The sequence below is a fragment of the Pecten maximus genome, chromosome 6 (genome assembly GCF_902652985.1).
Source record: "Pecten maximus chromosome 6, xPecMax1.1, whole genome shotgun sequence".
Taxonomy (NCBI): Eukaryota; Metazoa; Mollusca; class Bivalvia; order Pectinida; family Pectinidae; genus Pecten; species Pecten maximus.
The window spans coordinates 30,761,986-30,775,626 of record NC_047020.1 but is presented as its reverse complement, the minus strand read 5'-3'; the positions used below and the strand labels follow the sequence as shown (position 1 = coordinate 30,775,626).

Sequence of the window (13,641 nt, the reverse complement as noted above, 5' to 3'; positions counted from 1 at the left end):
CACTTCGCCTCATATTCAGCTTACACTTGGAGGCGTCACAGGACTGAATTGTAATAAGAAGTATTATGAAAAATACACTGCACGAGCTGGGCCTTGAACTTAGTGGAGCCGTTCATTATAAATACTGAAAATCACTGGCAGAAAAAGATCAATCTTTATATTTTCCAAGAATTTGTTTCAAAACTAGCACTTTCTATTTATTACTAACATTTAAAGTCGACTGCAGCAATTCTTGTTTATCCTAAAAAAAATTGTAAAAAGAGTGGTCTTAATTTAATTCATATATTATCAATCATAACCCAATCAGAAAACCATTTGGGCCTTCCCGTCTTATTTTTGGGAAAAAAAATATTTTCAGAAGTAAATGACCTTGTCAAATGACGAACTTTCTTCGTAATAAATTGAGCATGATCAGGTTTACAAGTAACAGTCGAAGTGAACAATGGTTAAAACTTATGCCGAACTCTCCTTTTCCTGAGGGCCAATTAAATCTGAGGAAATAGTAGCTTTAGAATATATTGCTCAACGGGTTTTGAGTGGTATCAATCATCAAGAGACATCACTTAGACTGTTTTTAATTTTAAGTGAGATCACTTTGAAAAAGCAAGAGAGATAAACCAGTTTTCTGTTGTGTGAAAACATTCATAAGTGATATCACCTAAAAGTTTTGCTGAAGTAATATCACTAAAACTACTAAGTGATATCACTTTTAACAGTTTTGAATGAGTGACACCTATTTTAACGACCAAGAATTATCACTTAAATGTCCAAGTGATAACACCTATTCAAATTTCTAAGAGATATTACTTAAACAACTAATTAAGTATCACTTAGTTATACCACTAAATGGGAATTAAAAAGTAAAACAGTGAGAGGGCTGATATAAACATTAGCCTGTTGCCAAATTTCCATTTAATTAAATAAAATCTTTGTGAAATGAAACAAAAAAAGGCAACATGGGGCCCATATAAACTAGCAAAAAATGCAGGCTTGTATGTATGGCACTCCTACGCTGAAGGTATTTAATTGCCACATGCCTGAATTAATGTAAGGACGTAGTCTTATCCTTCTGATTTTTACAAAGCAGCTAAAGTCATTTGGCCGTGTGTTTTCGTTGGTACTTCGATTTCCTCCCACAGATGGACTCCTCACAAACATCCATCTGGGTCAACAAGGGTATTTAATTTTAATAACTTCTTCAAAGAAAATAAGGCTGATCAGAAAATGAAATATATTAGGTGCATGATAAGACCTTATTATACCACTTAGTAAAGGAGGATCATGACATCAGTGTGTACAAATGTCTCATATAAACCCCTGAACAGTTCAATATGTAGAAGCTAGGTATTGAATGGTTTCCTGTTAAATATAACATATATTTCACAAGTATGACAGAATATTGATATTTTCACAAGTGCAAAACATATGAGTGAAAAATATTGAAATATTCTGTCATATGAGTGAAATGTTATATTTAACGGGAAACCATTCAATTAATAATGTATTGTCACTGCATAATCTTATATTTTCACTGCAAATTCTTATTATATTTTCACTGCAAAATCTTATATTTTCAATGCTCATTGCTGCAGTGAAAATATAAGTTATATTAGTTTGATAAATTGCTATACATGTATATATTTCACTGGCAAAAATACAATAATTAAACATTTATATATATTCACATGCACCAACATTGAAAGTCTACACTTGATGAAAGGTTCATGACCAGACTTCCAGTAAATATTACTTGCTACTGAAATAAAATCAGAAGAGAAAATTCTCCAAGAACCAACGTCCTGCAGAGTTCAAAAAGATGCTTTAATGTTTCATCGCTTGCATCATTATTGATGACGTCATAATGTCTTGTTATTATCACATGACCTCTATTGTCTCCACTTACCACTACCTGTACATCATGTAACACTGTACTATGTAAGCTGTGCCCAGCATTCCTTTTCAATAAAACATTTAGATACTTGGATTCAGGAGTTGGCACTCTTCTTTTTATTTTGTTATTTGCTACTGAAATAGTATGTACAAATTTACACCAGGGTGTTTGCGAGATTAACTATGGTGTTACCTGTGTTCCTTTTGAAAATGGTACACTCTTATATTCACAAAGACCTACCAACTCTTCCTAATAAACCAAACTGGTTGGTTCATTTACAGCGGGAATAAGTAGAAAAAATCTATCTCAAAACATGTAACAGGTACAGATTTATTATGTTGATGAGGGCGTCAGGGGGCCTAATTTGCTTTTATTTCATAAACAGATAACTGTTCCAGCCAGTAATACACTTAGACCGCGGTTAACGAAAAAACACCACAATCTATTAGGCTATCTAGGTATCTGATTGTAAAACAAATATGTTCCTGTCAGTTCAGGTCATAAGTTTGGGTGGTAGTCATACCCGCAATTTTCATTATTTTCTGACCATTGTGATCTCGAATATCTCGGCTTTAATATTTTGATTGATGAAATTGATGTAACGATTTTTTAACAACTAAGTTTTATAATATGTATAATTCCACGAGGCTCCCTTCAGTTCCGTTCATCTTTCTAGGTAGGCGTAGTTCCTATTTATCCAAACTTCTCTCCGACTTTGACGCGAATCAAGGTCAAGGCTAAAACGTGGTTTACGTCGTTTGTGGAGACACCGTCATATCATAGTGAAGAATTGGTGAAAAACAACATGAGTGTGTTCAGGATCACCCGGTGTCTATCGGTTTTCATGCCACGTTGTAGACTCCTATTACATCCAGAGAAAGTAACTAAGATTGCAAGGTAATACTAATATGAATGAAGGCAAAGCCTTAGAAGAGCGCAGCTATAATCACCTGACTCACCGTTAATCAAGAAGGAAACACAGGGACATGAGAATAACAATCTAAGAACATGTACCATATTTTATTTTATTCATTTATGTATTTTTTTTTTATTGGGGGGGGGATGTTAATTTAAAAAAAAAATGACACAACGCGTCTGCAAAATATGCTACAAACTAGGCAAATATTAAGTCATCCCCCATGAAAAGAAACAACAACATGTAAACACTTTGTAAAATTAACAATGTATTACATCTATACGTATACCACCTGAAATTCTTATTGTTTGTCCCGATGTGACTGTCATTGTCTTTACTTTGCCGGATTCCAGATGATCGTACATGTTACATCCCGTCCGTGATGACATGTGCACTGCATATAATGACATCATTATTCTACTGCCACATTTCATATGCTACTAACAACGTAAAAGGGCAGATGATACAACAAGATTTTCATATATAACGGGAAAGCGAATATATTGTCTCCACAGGAGTTCGAACCTGTGACCCTCTGCTTACTGGTCCGACGCTCTACCGACTGAGCTAAAGGGAAATCCCCCACTAGAGATCGCTATGTACACAATTTACAATTAAAACCTGCCTCACTACTCACTTTTCAAACGTGTTCATCCCGAACACACATTAACCCACGTTTTATCCCCATTGAAGCCTCTCATTTTCATATAGCTTGCACTTGGAGTGGTTATCATTGATAATATCAAAGTCAATGGATGAAGTTACAAGAAGCAAAATCACTCGCTTAGACTATTATTTGAGATATATTATTAACATGTATGTTTTTATTTAAATCTGAAGATGAGTGTATATTGGATAAGTTATGAAAAAGGGGCTTCATTTTCCACATAAAGAACCAAATTACAAAGTCTGTCTTCTCCTGTGAATGTTTGGTATACTTAACGTCCTCACGTGCACTGTATACTTATACAATGAGAACTATAATGTGGAAGTTTGTAATTGAACATCACATAGATTTTGGAAAGTTAGACTAATACAAACAGAATGGAATCTCCTCATTCACATAAATGTTTTGATACACGCTGTACATTGTACACTGATAACTTATCCTTTCTTTTTTTACGATGCCTTGTTAATCATAATATCCAGTAATTTAAGTTCAAGGTGTAAAGAGATCGACACAGTGAGATTTTTTTAGATTATGAACTGTATTTTATTATTAAATACAAGTTTTGATAAAATTTTATGACAAAAAAAATGCAGCAACTACTGCAGTTAATACAGTCTATACCCACTAAGAAAATACAGAAGATATTGAATTGTTTCCTGTAAAATATCACATATTTCAGACATCTGGAAGACGAAAAACTCTTAAAATCTAAGCGCTGAGAAAGCGCGGGAATCCGTGGCATAATCTTTGACGTAGAGTTCTTATGACGTCACGCTTAACGACAGCACCATTCTGAATGGGGTGTTCAACTCAGTAATATTTCAGGTTTTTCGGTTGTAATCTGGAAAGTTGAGCTTATAATGCTGTTATTCAATGATAATACAATTAAAAACTGTTCTATATCATGCACATATGCAGCAAAACCTCTTATTCTACTCTCGCATCCAATTTGATCGGCACCGAAACTGGGAAGGTTCCGATTTAGGTAACCAACGAAATCATGATCTCAAGTCAATCAAATTCGCAAAATACCTTGTCAGACAAAAGAAAAATAGAAATGGTAACGTTTAAGTGATTTGAACTATCTTTCAGTTGTTTGTTTCGACGAGAGAAAGAAATCATTTAGATCTCATCGTGTAGGGAACGAGATTTCAAACATGGCTGCCTCTACTGGAGGTGCGAGACTTTTCCCGCGGGACACGATTTCAAAGTTGAAGGGGTATAGAATTGATTGGAAATATAGCTTATACACGTGTTGTCTTAAAGAGAGCTTTGCTCTCGTGCCCTTTGGGCGCGATGAGCTGCGCTCTTATGAATGAAGGCAGAGGCCTTAGAAGAGCGCAACTAATATATTAAACCTTATAGAACGAATTTTCATTACCCTGCCTACACTGCTCTCTGGAAGGGTATGAAGTCCCTCCCATTGCCGACAGTGTAGCAAGCTACGATATGTGAACACATCAGGCAGTAGCTCTGGTTATAGGTTTCTTGAATGAAAACAACACATGTAAATTTGTGATTCTGGTATCTATTGTCAACATTCAATTCACAAACCTGCGCAATATTTAAAGTCATTTCTTAGACAATAAATGGTAAAATCCTAAACGAGCAAGACAATTGGAGATAAAAATTTAAACATACCGCCATCTTTAATACCAAAGTAATGGTAGATTTCCTTAAAAGGAATCAAAATAAATTGATGCTAATGGGATTTCCCGCAAGATTTCATCAGATAAACATATTCCTCGATGAGTAAGGTCAAACATTCTGAACTTGAATAATTACACTAAGTAAGATGCACTTTCTTCACAACCCTTACGAAAAACTTGTTAAATATCTGATAGATACTCCTATAAAATAAGAGGTCGCTGGTCGGCTCTTTTTCTATCAGATATGATTTTGCCGACTGTTACACGGCGCCTGTCAAAAGTATCTCGCCATGTAAATCCTCTAACATTGTTGTTTAAATCTTAGCTTCATCCAGAAAATAATGGTCACGCATACCATTTTCAGAATAGTATCCTTGCTAGATACTTTTAATATAACATAAGTTGTTGCTGGTTGGCCCTTTTTCTATCGGATTTGATTTTGCCAACTGTGACTTCTTATTTCCAAAGCACTCATTCTTTGATGCAACTTGCGCTTGAAATCTAGGTGCAACAATATATGCTTGAAAAAAGCCTACAGGACGGACCAAACTGTTTTTCCTAATTTCTAGGTGTATACAGGTGACATTTGAGCAATTCCGAGGGATATAAATATTGAGAAATTTAATAACACATTTTAGGAGAAATTTAAAGACAAACTTGTATTCACAAAACATACTGCGAAAGTCATGACTAATGTTCTGTGTTATGTTGTTAATCATGTAATGATTATGTATCGTGTAAAATAAAGAGACATGGTACATATTAATGTGAGAAATCATACAAATGTCATATATATGTATATGAAACTAAAGCACATGTTTTTAACAGACGATGTATCAATAGTATCTTCCATAACTATCAGGACAATCCTGAATTGTTATGATACAAATGTCAATCGTCTTCGTTTTGCTTCAACAAAATTTGTCACCACTGTGTCTAAATCTACAGAGTATGGTTTGGACGGTATTAATTAAATCTCTAATCGATGGTTCCTTGCATGAATGGACGATGGCGAGGTTAAGAGTGTGGGCGCGACAATGGGTATACAGGGCCAATGGCACCCTTTCCCGAATTCGAGCCTCTACCCTGCAATGAATCCCTGCCATGTTAGCCACACCGTCATATCCTTGTCCACGCATTTTGTCAATGTCAATACCGAGCTATTCTAATGATACGAGGATTGTCTCTGCGAGAGCTTCCCTGGTGGTACTATCAATCTCCTTGAAGCCCAGGAGATCCTCGCAAAGTTCGCCCTTTTCCCAATAAAAATATCTGAGGCACAGAGAAATTTGCTCCTTTGTAGAATAGTCTGTCGCTTCATCCGTAAAAAATCCAAAAGAGCCGGCTTTGTTACATGCATTTACGATGACAGTTCAAATTTTGTCAATACAAAGTTCTATCAATTCATTTTGAATTTGGGATGAGGTATATTTAGCCCTCCTATTTGCATTTCGGAGATGGTACTCCATATGGCCTCTAAGGGTGATATTTTGTCTCCCGCAAAACAATACAACCTGAATGATTTCTTTCAAAATATGTTGATTTTTCATCACATCTTTGGGTGTTGTGAAGAAAGTTGACACATGATATCTTTTGAACCCTTTTCTTTGTATTTAAAAATGCACTTGCGGCATCAACATTCCGATGATGAACAGAATGGTCGGCTTCATGACGGAATACATACTTAGATAGATTCGACCAATCTGAGACAGGACTGTATTAAGTAAAAGTTTTATTCTTGGAGTCATCCCGCTGACTACCGAATAGATAACAATGAGCGCATAAAATAACATCTCTAGATAATGAGTAAGGCGTCCATGAATATTTGTCAAGCCAGTTGCTGGAAAACTTGCATTTCTTCCCACAAACTTCCCTGTAAAGTATAAATGTATATCTCATTTCCCTATTTCATAAACAAAGTTTGTGTTCGAAAACGCGAAATTTTGGAAAGCTATTATGTAATGGAAGGTAAGCTTACAATACAGTATGGTCTCCACAGGCCAGGGTCATTTACGGACTTTGAGAATGATAAAACGCACTTCAATTGAGGGACGCAAAAACATAAAAAAAAAAAATACATTGTATTAATTGTTTTAATCTTTACCGGATCAGGAAATCAAGCTTGTGAGCATTCTCTCATGTGCCATTTAACAATTAGGCTAAACGAGACTGTCTAACCGCAGTTCATCCTCCCTCATATCATATATGTCAGGGTAAGATGGCAGGCCATTAGTATCCATTGTACTCTTTGTCATTTCAAATGCTGTTTTCACAATCTCATGGTGAATTTTGGCATGCTGACAACTTTCTTTGTGAAATGGAAATCAACAAATATCTATATTCTTCAGAACCAAACCTGGGCCGGAATTATTATTACTTAGACGTTCTTCATTGAAGGGTTAACTAATGTACAGTTTTACAGGGAAACCATTCACAGTAATAATATCAATAATTTCATGTGATATTAGTAAAAGATTAAATGCTTGAATTTTTTTTTTTTTTTTTTTTTTGCAAAATGATGTGGAAGCCCAGGCGTACAGGTGTACCCTGGCTACGTGCCTGGTAATCCATATAAATTTCATCTAGTATTTAATTTTGTGCGATGAAAAACTCTTAAAAGTATATGCACTTAAAAAGCGATTGAGAATTGGGATTGAGTGGCATAATCTTTTGACGTTGAACTGTTACGACGTCACGCTTGACAACAATACAGCACCATTCTGAATGGGGTGTTCCACTCAATAATATTTCAGGGTTTTCGGTTGTTACCCTGGAAAGTTGTGCTTACAATGCTATTTTCTAATGATAATAAAATTTAAAACCATATGCTTTTAGCATTTGCAAATCTAATTAAAACGAAGAATGCACGACAACAAATTGAGAGAGAAACCAATCTTATGTGTTCTATATTTATGTAATCCGAAAACTCTGCATTTTTGGAAGTTTGTGTGGACATAAACTCTTTTAAAGATAATCACAACAGATATCGTTTTATTTGGTCTTCAGCTGCTCAGAGAACCCTGCTTTATTTTCTTTAATGTCCCACACCCTCTAAACAGTTGGTTTAAACATATTTATTTGCCTTTGATTGGTTCATAATTATAGTGACAAATAGGATTTGCGCACAAGTTCTAAAACTTATCGAGGCCCTCTCCTGAACATACATCAAACGTTAACATTGAATCATGGCTGCATATTAGCTATAAATAAATTTGTTAATACTTTACAGTGAATTACAATTACAATTTCAATTTCAATTTGATCTTGTTATCTTGAGCTCTCCTGATTGCTAGAAATGGGACTGTATCTATTTTAATAATTTAGACTCAATAATATTTAAGTTATGTATTCAATTTTTAGCTCACCTGGTCCGAAGGACCAAGGTGAGCTTATGCCATACTGTTGCGTCCGTCGTCAGTCCTTCTGTCGTCCGTCATCCGCCGTCCGTCCGTCAACAATTGACTTCTTCTTCATAACCACACATCAGAATTTGACCAAATTTGGTCAGAAGTATCCCTACGGGTAGGGGACTCAAAATTATACAAATGATGGGGCTGACCCCCTGGGGGCCTCTGGGGCGGGGCCAAAAGGGGTCATTTTTGCACTGTTGATATAAACGACTTCTTCTCTGAAACCAAGCAATGGATATTGCTCATATTTGCCTTGTAGCATCATTATGGGGTGGGGATTCAAAATTGTACAAATGATGGGGCTGACCCCCTAGGGGCCTGAGGGGTGGGGCCAAATGTGGTGAATTTAGCTATATTGATATAAACGACTTCTTCTCTGAAACCAATCAATGCCTGTCACTCATATTTGCCTTGTAGCATCCCTATGGGATGGGGATTCAAAATTGTACAAATGGTGGGGCTGACCCTGAAGGGGTCTGAGGGGCGGGGCCAAAAGGGGTCAATTTGGCTCTCTTAATATAAACGACTTCTTCTCTGAAACCAAGCGATGGATATCACTCATATTTGCCTGGTAGCATCACTATGGGGTGGCGATTAAAAATTGTACAAATGATGGAGCTGACCCCCCAGGGGTCTGAGGGGCGGGGCCAAAAGGGGTCAATTTGGCTCTCTTAATATAAACGACTTCTTCTCTGAAACCAAGCGATGGATATCGCTCATATTTGCCTGGTAGCATCATTATGGGGTGGGGATTCAAAATTGTACAAATGATGGGGCTGACCCCCCAGGGGCCTGAGGGGTGGGGCCGAATGTGGTCAATTTGGCTATATTGATATAAACAACTTCTCTGAAACCGAGCAATGCCTGTCACTCATATTTGCCTTGTAGCATCACTATGGGGTTGGGATTCAAAATTGTACAAATGATGGGACTGACCCCCCAGGGGCCTGAGGGGCGGGGCCAAATGTGGTCAAATGGGCTATATTCATATAATTGACTTCTTCTCTGGAACCAAACAATGGATATCTCTCATATTTTACTGGTAGCATCACCTTGGGGTAGGAATTTGAAATTGTACAAATGACTGGGCTGACCCCCTGGGGTCTGAGGGGCGGGGCCAAAAGGGGTCATTTTTACAGAATTGATATAAACGACTTCTGCTCTGAAACTAAGCAATGGATATCACTCATATTTGCCTGGTAGCATCCCTATGGGGTGGGGATTCAAAATTGTACAAATGGTGGGGCTGACCCTCAAGGGGTCTGAGGGGCGGGGCCAAAAGGGGTCAATTTGGCTCTCTTAATATAAACGACTTCTTCTCTGAAACCAAGCGATGGATATCGCTCATATTTGCCTTGTAGCATCACTATGGGGTGGGGATTAAAAATTGTACAAATGATGGACCTGACCCCCCAGGGATCTGAGGGGCGGGGCCAAAAGGGGTCAATTTGGCTCTCTTAATATAAACGACTTCTTCTCTGAAACCAAGCGATGGATATCGCTCATATTTGCCTGGTAGCATCATTATGGGGTGGGGATTAAAAATTGTACAAATGATGGAGCTGACCCCCCCAGGGGCCTGAGGGGCGGGGCCAAATGTGGTCAATTGGGCTATATTGATATTAGCAACTTCTTCTCTGAAACCAAGCAATGGATATCACTCATATTTGCCTGGTAGCATCCCTATGGGGTGGGCATTCAAAATTGTACAAATGGTGGGGCTGACCCTCAAGGGGTCTGAGGGGCGGGGCCAAAAGGGGTCAATTTGGCTCTCTTAATATAAACGACTTCTTCTCTGAAACCAAGCGATGGATATCGCTCATATTTGCCTTGTAGCATCACTATGGGGTGGGGATTAAAAATTGTACAAATGATGGACCTGACCCCCCAGGGATCTGAGGGGCGGGGCCAAAAGGGGTCAATTTGGCTCTCTTAATATAAACGACTTCTTCTCTGAAACCAAGCGATGGATATCGCTCATATTTGCCTGGTAGCATCATTATGGGGTGGGGATTAAAAATTGTACAAATGATGGAGCTGACCCCCCCAGGGGCCTGAGGGGCGGGGCCAAATGTGGTCAATTGGGCTATATTGATATTAGCAACTTCTTCTCTGAAACCAAGCAATGGATATTGCTCATATTTGCCTGGTAGCATCACTATTGGGTGGGCATTCAAAATTGTACAAATGGTGAGGCTGACCCCCCGGGGGCCTGAGGGGCGGGGCCAAGAGAAGTCAATTTGGCTGAATTGATATGAACAACTTCTTTGAAACCGAGCAATGCCTGTCACTCATATTTGCCTTGTAGCATCACTATGGGGTTGGGATTCAAAATTGTACAAATGATGGGACTGACCCCCCAGGGGCCTGAGGGGCGGGGCCAAATGTGGTCAATCGGGCTATATTCATATAATTGACTTCTTCTCTGGAACCAAACAATGGATATCTCTCATATTTTACTGGTAGCATCACCTTGGGGTAGGAATTTGAAATTGTACAAATGACTGGGCTGACCCCCTGGGGTCTGAGGGGCGGGGCCAAAAGGGGTCATTTTTACAGAATTGATATAAACGACTTCTGCTCTGAAACTAAGCAATGGATATCACTCATATTTGCCTGGTAGCATCCCTATGGGGTGGGGATTCAAAATTGTACAAATGGTGGGGCTGACCCTCAAGGGGTCTGAGGGGCGGGGCCAAAAGGGGTCAATTTGGCTCTCTTAATATAAACGACTTCTTCTCTGAAACCAAGCGATGGATATCGCTCATATTTGCCTTGTAGCATCACTATGGGGTGGGGATTAAAAATTGTACAAATGATGGACCTGACCCCCCAGGGATCTGAGGGGCGGGGCCAAAAGGGGTCAATTTGGCTCTCTTAATATAAACGACTTCTTCTCTGAAACCAAGCGATGGATATCGCTCATATTTGCCTGGTAGCATCATTATGGGGTGGGGATTAAAAATTGTACAAATGATGGAGCTGACCCCCCCAGGGGCCTGAGGGGCGGGGCCAAATGTGGTCAATTGGGCTATATTGATATTAGCAACTTCTTCTCTGAAACCAAGCAATGGATATCACTCATATTTGCCTGGTAGCATCCCTATGGGGTGGGCATTCAAAATTGTACAAATGGTGGGGCTGACCCTCAAGGGGTCTGAGGGGCGGGGCCAAAAGGGGTCAATTTGGCTCTCTTAATATAAACGACTTCTTCTCTGAAACCAAGCGATGGATATCGCTCATATTTGCCTTGTAGCATCACTATGGGGTGGCGATTAAAAATTGTACAAATGATGGAGCTGACCCCCCAGGGATCTGAGGGGCGGGGCCAAAAGGGGTCAATTTGGCTCTCTTAATATAAACGACTTCTTCTCTGAAACCAAGCGATGGATATCGCTCATATTTGCCTGGTAGCATCATTATGGGGTGGGGATTAAAAATTGTACAAATGATGGAGCTGACCCCCCCAGGGGCCTGAGGGGCGGGGCCAAATGTGGTCAATTGGGCTATATTGATATTAGCAACTTCTTCTCTGAAACCAAGCAATGGATATTGCTCATATTTGCCTGGTAGCATCACTATTGGGTGGGCATTCAAAATTGTACAAATGGTGAGGCTGACCCCCCGGGGGCCTGAGGGGCGGGGCCAAGAGAAGTCAATTTGGCTGAATTGATATGAACAACTTCTTCTCTGAAACTAAGCAAGGGATATCACTCATATTTGCCTAGTAGCATCCTTTTGGGTAGGGATTCAAAATTTTATGAAGGAAGGAACTGACCCCCACTCCCCCCGGGGTGCAGAGGGCGGGGTCAAAAGGGGTCAATTGGTTTAAACAACTTCTTTTCTGAAACTAAGCAATGGATATCACTCACATTTGTGTGGTAGCATCCCTATGGGGTTGTGCCAAAAGTTAATTTTATTTCATGGATTAATGCATTTTTTGACATAAAATGCTCACATACCCATATAAAATGCCTATGATATATTGACATAGCAATACCAGTGACAAATATACTTAATCATCATTCTTGTTTCATATCTCATGAAATCCAGGTGAGCGATACAGGCCCTCTGGGCCTCTTGTTTAAGATTATACGTTGCTATATGATTTCCGAACAGATGATTCTTCCTGTTCAAGTACAAGGTCCGACTTATTATTTGGATAAATAGCACTGTTGGAAAGGATAAGCAAAGGAGAAAAAGAAAAGAAAAAAAAAGAAAGAAAATAGTTAAAAACTGGTTGTTGACAGCTGTTTCAATGCCCAATTTTTAGCTCAACATTTTTTACCTGGTTGCCGCATGCATTGATTAAAATTTTAAAGTTGTATTTCTTAAGAAAGATGTTAAGGTGCTAAAAACGGTCTGTATCTTTAATGTATTTGCATACGTAGTTAAAAATCTCATTATTCAGGTCTTCAGACAGATTTGGGTTTCCCCACATGAAGGTATTTATATCATATAACAAAAAGTCTGGAAGATTTAAACTTCTGAGATTGTTTAGTAATTGATTTCTAGGTAGTGTTTATAATGGGCAAGAATAGAAGAAATGAAAATTGTTTTCAGTATCTCCGCATGAACACGACGAATCGTTAGTTAAGTTGGCCCTAAATAGATCCTCCTGGAGAATACTGCATTTGTTTCCAAGTCTTGTGTGTAAAATTGTGAGTTTCCTGTCTCCCATAGTGAGAAATTTTGGAGTTGAGATTATATCAGGTTTTATTTGATTTTTAAAGGCAACAAGAGAGTTAGTGGATTTTAATGTGGGGGCAAGGGAATTCCATTGGGATATAGAAGAGGGTATAAATGATTTCCTAAACAATTCGGTCCTACATCTTGGGATTGTAAAGTCGTTTAAGTTTCGAGTGGAATATGCAGATGCTACAGAGCGCAAGTTTGGTAAAAGATCTGAAAGATAATTTGGTGTCATATTGTTTTGAATGCGAAATATAGTTGAAAGTTTTAATTGTTTAAGACGTTCTGATAGTAGTTCCCAACCTGTTTCATAATATAAAGATTGTCTTGATGCATAAACAGGTACCCATGACTATTCGAGCAGCCAATAATTGAACTTTTTCAAGTTTCTCCGAGTCCTGAAGAGAGCAACC

At 38.5% G+C, this 13,641-nt stretch overlaps 1 protein-coding gene across 3 annotated transcripts in view; it reads left to right on the top strand.

Annotated features, from left to right (window-relative positions):
* Nucleotides 1-2,608: 2,608 nt before the first annotated feature.
* LOC117329519 (heterogeneous nuclear ribonucleoprotein F-like) overlaps nucleotides 2,609-13,641 on the top strand; it is a 34,607-nt gene continuing 23,574 nt past the window's right edge. For 2 of the 3 annotated variants that reach the window (XM_033887501.1, XM_033887498.1), the window contains exon 1: nucleotides 2,617-2,788. The gene's annotated coding sequence lies outside the window, so the exon portion shown is untranslated. Of the gene's footprint in view, nucleotides 2,789-13,641 lie in introns of all 3 variants that reach the window. The other variant, XM_033887500.1, reaches the window with a different exon arrangement.